Genomic DNA, 7,800 nt, shown 5'->3' with positions numbered 1-7,800 from the left:
AAACCCCAGTCTTACTATCAAAGCATTTTAGAAATAACTGAATCCGTTAAATTCAAGCATTTCTTTCTTGATAAAACCCATTCTGAGCCGGTTTATTCCACGGCCACAATCTTAAAAGTTTTGAGCCCAAACCAGTGAGGTGATCTACTCCACAATTTCAAAACCTTTCCCTTAAATTTTGAGACCCGTTTACCACATTGTCGGACTTTTTCCTACTGGGATTACCAACAAGCCTGGTATAACACCTTTTTTATCCAAAACCCTAAAAAATCTCATTCTTGGTTATTTTTCTTTAATTCAAAAATAACCGTCCAAAGCCTACCTAATTGGTTCCATCATTGGTGGAACTTTTTCGGACCAATACCTCAAATCCTAACTCCAAATGCCACAAATTGTTTAAACCTCTTTAAAACCCATTATAATCCTTCTGACTCAGAGAAAAGATTTCCCCCCTTTCTCTGCTTTTGTACAAACTTCTTCCTACCATGGGTCTGGATGTGGAACCTCCGATTTCATACCCATGAGTCCCAAGTCATCCTTCAAAGTCAAATGGTAGTCAAAATTTGATGAACAGTCCAAATTGACTGTTGACATGATCAAAGATTGGCTCTCCTCTAAAAACCTCCTACAACCAACCCTAGAAGCCTCTAAAGCCCAACAAACCTTCCTGACCCAAAAATCCAAAGCCCAGTCTCTATTGGCAAGCGCCAAAACTGAAGATGAATATTTTAAAACCATGGAACAGCTTCTCGCCTCAAGATCAACATCCTCAGTTGCAGATTCCACTGAAGATGAAGACGATGATGAAGACGAAGAGCCATTCATTTCCCTTGGAGACGAGAACGAAGATGATTGTTTCGGCATTTTCTTTGCAGTAAAGCATTGTAAATAATTATTTGATTATTTACTTAAAAAAAAAAGAGTAAAGTAATTTTTATTCTAGTTTCGGGTGGTCCCCTGGACACAAGTGAGAGCGCACATGTCTCTTCACCCGTATTGTATGTCAGTCTGTATTTCAATATTTGTACAAAGCATCTACTATTCAAAGATACGATCCAATTGTTACTGTGCACTTAAAATCCCGCTACAGTGAACAGTTTGAAGATTTTTGTATAAAAACCAAGAGGAAGACTCAGACTCCTCAGGTTTTTCATTTCTCATTTTTCAGAGCTTCTCTCTCTACTTCTCTTCCTTCTCTCTAAAAATCTCTCTCTCTCTCTCTGGGAATAGGAATATGGAATCCGAAGACAAAAAGGAATTTCTCCTGTCTTCAGATTAATTTCCCATAATTTCCCTTTCTTCTCTACAAAGAAAAGCAATCAATGTAAGCATTCCATTTTTTAGTTTCATTAAAGCACTTACAATTTAATTTAAAGCTATTTCAATTCCATGTACTTTAAATTTCTGCAATTTACTTTTCTGCAATTTAATTTTATGCACATTTAAATTCCAGCAATTTATTTTTAAAGCACTTTTCTTTTCAAAGCATACTTGCAGACTGGTCTTTATCAGATCTGCCATAAAATTTCTACGTTCCTCTGAGGCAAAGAGACCGGATCTCGATCCTCAGTTGTAAATCTTCTCTTCTCTCTCCTTTCCTTCAGAGCACCATTTCCGGGATCCGGATCTGGTACTGTGTATGTACCCAAACCTCTAAAAGAACCTAATCTAAATCTGATAATAGCCCAATAAAAAGAATCAACCACGTTTAAAGCAACTTAACTTTATTTGGTAAAATAAAACTGATTTGGTATATCGGCTGGAAACCCGAACGTGCGGACTATTGATCTGTTCTAAGTCAGATCTGGGTCCAAAGGCTTCACTTTGTGTAGCATCGATATGGTTTAACAACGCCACGTACCAATTAGTTATTAAAAATTTGACCAACCGCGTCCAAATTTGTTTGATCACTGTATGATCCAAAGAACTCCATAACCAAACTCGGTAAAGCTTATTTAAAATAAACCAACCACGATCCAATTATTTTATCAAAAGTAAACAATAAAGAATTTTTACGAAAACATATCCATCCTTCGATCCTATTTCCTTCTGGTATCAGAGTTATATATATATATATATAGATTTTTTTAGATTTTTTTAACCATGATCAATTAATTTAGATTTTTTTTAATATATGCACGTTTATATATATATATATATATATATATATACACACACACACACAATAAGACCGGGGATCGTGGAAAGTGTGTGAATTCAGGAAAAAGACAAAGGTAATATTAAAATTCTAATAACCAATTTTTTAAATGGTACGTGGTTTTGTGACCAGATCGATGCAGAACTTAATCTGCCTTTGAGACCATATCTGACTTAGAACAGATCAATATCTCGCACGTTCTGTTTTCCAGCCGATATACCCTTTTAAATTTCTTTATAATCTTTAAGCAAAAAATGTTTTCTGCAGCAAGCCTAGCAACAGATCTAAAGGCTCATAGACAGTATTAGATCTGGATCTCAGAAATAATACTCTGAATGGCTGGAGGGAGAAGAAAAGGTACAACAGAAGGCAGAGATCTGGTCTCTTTGCTTCTGAGGAATGTAACAATTTATATGGCAGATCTGATACAGATCAGTCTGCAAAGCATGCATATAATTTAAATTACTGAAATTTAAATGCTTTAAAATAAATTTTGGAAATTAAAATGCTTTAAATTTAAGATGCAGAAATTTAAACATACAGAAATTTAAATTTATTACAAACTTTAAAAGAAATTACAAATCTTACATTTGATTTTCCTTGTTTTGTTTTTCTTTAAAGGAAAGTATTACAGAAGAAATGAGAAATTAATATGAAGACAGGAAAATTCCTTGTCGTCTTCCGATTCCTGATTCCCAGAGAGAGAGAGAGAGAAGGAGAAGGAGAAAGAAAGAAAATAGAATTCCAAAAAATCTGAGGAGTCTAAGTCTTCCTCTCGATTTAAATACAAAGACTGGATCTTTAACTGTAGCGAGTCTGTAGCTTCACAACTGTAGCGAATCTGTAGCTTCATCACTGTAGCTTTAAAAATATTCGGGTGAAGAGACATGTGGGCTCTCACTTGTGTCCAGAGGACCACCCGACAAAATAATTACAAACAATTTTACTTTTTTTTTTTTGCATCAACGAGAAAGAAATAGTACAAATAATTACAAATAATATTTTAGTGCAACCATTTTAAAAGTCTTGAGCCCAAAAGCAGTGGAACGACCAACTCTACAAACCAAAGACCTTTTCCGCCAATTTTCAAAGAGGCTTAAACCATTGCTTATCTTTTTTTTATTGGGATTATCAACAACCCTGATTTAATACATTTTTTATTCAAAACTAAAAAAAGACCCATTCTTGGTTATTTTTCTTCAATTCAAAAATAACTGTCCAAAGTCTCCCAAACTGGTTTCAACAGTGGTGGGATTATTTTGGGCCAAGCCCAGATATTCTCACCCCTAACGCCATCAACTGTTTAAATCTTTTTAAAGCCCATTATGTTCCTTCAGAGTCCGAGAAAAGATTTCCAGCTTTTCTCTGCTTCTGTACCAATTTCTTTCTCCCTTGGGTTTGGATGTGGAACTTCCAATACCACACTCAAGATACCCAATTAATTTTTCAAAGGAGTTTCAAAGTAAAATGGTGGTCCAAGTTTGATGAACAGTCAAAACTGTCTGAAGCCACAGTTCGAACTTGGCTTTCCACAAAAGGCCTCCTTACCCCAAGCATTCAAGATATTAAAGCCCAGAGTACCTTCCTATCTCAAATATCCAAAGCCCAATCTCTTTTGGCCAGTGCCAAAGCTGAAGAAGAATATTTTAAAATCATGCAGCAGCTCCTCACCTCCAGATCAGAGCCATCTGTTGCCAGCTCTTCAGATCACGAGAGTGCTGAGCCCTTTATTTCCCTAGGAGACGACAACGACGATGATTACTTCAGAATCTTATCTCCTGTAAAGCACTTTTTTTTAAAAAAGAGTAATTTTATATTTTAGGTGTAATTTTCTTATTCTACAATTTTATTGTTGTAATTTCCCTTTCTGTAAATAAGTTGTAATTTTCTTTTTTGTAAAAGCTTTGACAGCTGTCTTCCTTTATCAATTGGTATCAAAAAAGCTATGAAGACACGTTTTCAAAGCTAATGTCATAAAGAAGGCCCATTCCAAAAGATGTTGTCCCCCACATGTGAAGGAGGTCCCACTCCACCAACCACGAATGTGAACCAATAGTAACATGTCGTCCAAAATTTCTATTTAAGAGGACAAAAGAAAGGAAGAAGGCATAGGTTTTTTGCGGGAGAAGCTCTCAAAGGCAAAGCACTCTCTCAAAACAAAATTTTATTTCCTTCTTCTTGTAAAACTTCTGGGAATCTTAAGACATCAAGGAAATTTTCCTGTCTTAAATATATTCCCATCTGTTTCCTTCTGTAATAAATCTTCTTAAAGATTCAAGGATACAAGCAATTTAACTTATAAGTTTTAAAGTTCAATTTGTAATTTCAATTTGTAACTTAAAGTTCAGTTGTATGTTTAAATTTCTGTAATTAATTTAAAGTTTTTAATTTTCATAAAACCTGCTACATTCCTCTAAGACATAAAGACCGGATCTCTGCCCTTAGTTGTATCTTCTCTTCTCCCTCCATTCAATCAGAATACTAGATCTAGGATCCAGTTCTAGTATTATCTTTAAGCCATTGTTTGCCTTCTAGTATATCGGCTGGAAAACAGAACGTGCGGGATATTGATCTGTTCTAAGCCAGATATGGTCCCAAAGGCAGATTAAGTTCTGCACCAATCTGGTAACAACGCCACGTATTAGCCTTTGTTTGTATTATTTTATTCTCCTTAAAGAATTCGGCTGAAATTCATGCACCCCACGATCCTCGTTCTGTAACTTAAAGTTCAGTTGTATGTTTAAATTTCTGTAATTAATTTAAAGTTTTTAATTTTCATAAAACCTGCTACATTCCTCTAAGGCATAGAGACCGGATCTCTGTCCTTAGTTGTATCTTCTCTTCTCCCTCCAGACAAACGAGGCTCTGATACCAGACAAACGAGGATCGTGGGGTGTATGAATTTCAGCCGAATTCTTTAAGGAGAATAAAATAATACAAACAAAGGCTAGTACGTGGCGTTGTTACCAGATCGATGCAGAACTTAATCTGCCTTTGGGACCAGATCTGGCTTAGAACAGATCAATATCCCGCACGTTATGTTTTCCAGCCGATATACTAGAAGGCAAACAGTGGCTCAAAGATAATACTAGAACTGGATCCCAGATCTAGTATTCTGATTGAATGAAGGGAGAAGAGAAGATACAACTAAAGGCAGAGATCCAGTCTCTATGCCTTAGAGGAATGTAGCAGGTTTTATGAAAATTAAAAACTTTATATATATATAATATATATATATATATATATATATATATATATATATATAATACATTTGCTCCAGCTATGCTCTTCAAAAAGTGTGTCCTTCGTGGAATGGGCTGGCCCAATGAGACTTAGAGGGCCTAATCAGCTTCAGATCCATAAGGGTTTGGATCTCTGTTTTGCACAATTCTTCGTCATGGGGCATGCCTAGATGAGAGGTTGTCTGGTGAGGCATGATCCATCCATCTTTGTAAGGTAGAGACACAAAATGTTGTTCTCTAGCCCAGAACTGATTAGGAACTTCTGCACAACATTCCAAGAGCTCTTTAATCTAGATTTCATATTTATGGATAGGGTAATTTTTTATCTTTCCCTTTCTTGCCACATATGAAACACCTGCCAGAGCCCTTCTTCTGTTTCCGCCGTTTAATGAAGCGGTACTTGTTTCCTTTATAGGGTTTCCAGGGCCTTTGCTCTTTTCTCCATTTGCCAGTATTGCAAAAACACATTTTATATGTATGTTGGCAACCAATTTATTTGGTTCCTCATTGCAAAATTTCTGCAAAGATGATTTTTCAATGTGCTTCATGTGTTTCCTTAGATATTGTGATCTGCAATGGTTCTGGATTAATTCCATCGCCATCTAATAGAGTTGGGCTATGCTGAGCACTGATAAATAAACAATTGCATCAGCTTTTAGCTTTGCCTCCATCATTTCTGCAACTGGTCCTGGCATGTTCAGCACGAACGTTCTGTGGATGGTGTCCGAGTTTTTGTGAAAGGTATAGTATAGTCTTTCCTGCTCTAGGTAGTATTCTTTCATTTTTCTGACATCACAACACTTGTTTTGGAGAAATTACTTTTCTGCAACCTCTTCTTCTCTTGTGAATTGCCCTAAGAAATCTAAGGATAGATTTTCTAGAAGGCTTCCACAAGGGTCATCCATGTTCAGTATGTGCTGTCTTTCTTCTCTCGTGAGTTTTCTTCCCTACCATCTTCTTAACGAGCCAATGAATCCTGCTACAAGCCTCATAGCAGCTGCTCTCCTACTACAGGCTATTATTACACACTATTTGCATTATTGATCCTTATCACTAAGGAATCTACTTTACAACTCATTACCTACGTTATATCACATTACACTCTTATCCTCATCTCTGAGAGATATACGAATATGCTTATTATACATATATTATTATCACCACTGCTTCCACTATAGGGTCCACTAAGCTTCCGCTACAACCCAGAATTGCCACTTGTTGGCGTACTCATTTCTGACCTATGGTTCCACCTTTCTTCGGATGCTGTTTCCATGTCATCTGCCAGCTGCTGCCAATCTGGTTCGACAACATTATCTGGTTATGAGTTAAGTTCTAGTTGGGGCCATTCTTGAAGGTCTAGCCATTCGGCCATTTCTTCAAGTTCATTCCTCCATCTGTCAATATCTGGAGTATCTAGATAATTGACTTCTCTTGGTCTGCCATGCCTGATAAGGTAGTCGTTATACCTCTGCTGTATGTTTGCTGCTTATTCTTCGTCGTTATGAAGCTTGAGGTTTCTGATCTCTTCCCGGTAGTAGAGATCTGAAGTACTACAGACTTGTGGGGAAATAGGACTGTGAGTAATATACATGAAAATAGTCCCATATACTTCTGGTAGAGCTTTTCTTACAGTCCAGCAGCCTGTCCACATGGAGTCAATGTCTTTTTGGGAGTGGTCATGTTGTACTACTTGTACCATAGGCTGCTTGTATCTTCCCCAGATATCTGTTATCTTCATAATTACTATTGTAGTATGAGTGATGTGATATTTATTAATCAATTTGAGTGTTAGGATATCTTCAAAGATTGGGGCGAACATACGGTCAAACTATCTTCCCTTTCCGTATCTCCAACTGGTGTGAATAAGATTTGGCTTGAACAGTATCGCCACTGGATAGATGTTCAGCCAATACTAGGTTATGTAATAGGCCTGAAGGGTTATGTCACAAATAACATAATGTCCCCAGTTGGAGTTCTCATCTATTACATAATGGAATGTACAGCATATTTTGAAGATTGTTTCGTGCATCTGGTTAGGATTAGGATGTGGATCAAAAACTCTTTGACATTTCTTGTTGTGAGCAGGTCTATGTTCTTGCATGGCCATGAGCTGCCATACCCGCCATGTTAGAGCTTGATCTTCTGGATCTCTCCTATGATTGATGACCTTTTCAAAGATTTCTTCTTGTACTTCCGAAGGAAGTCACGCAATGAAAGTGTTGAGATCTTTGAGAAAGTGTGCTCTAGTCTCATGAGCACTAGAGCTGCCTTCTTCCCACCTCTTTGGAAGGCTTCTTCTTTTGATCATGGTGATTGGTCTGGAAAGGAAATCCGCAAGAGCGTTGGATTCTCCTTTGATGTGTCTTACTTCGAATTTGAATCTTGAGAGAGATTCAGACC

The sequence above is a fragment of the Citrus sinensis genome, chromosome 1, assembly GCF_022201045.2.
Source record: "Citrus sinensis cultivar Valencia sweet orange chromosome 1, DVS_A1.0, whole genome shotgun sequence".
NCBI classification, from domain to species: Eukaryota; Viridiplantae; Streptophyta; class Magnoliopsida; order Sapindales; family Rutaceae; genus Citrus; species Citrus sinensis.
Note: the sequence above shows the minus strand (reverse complement) of the source record.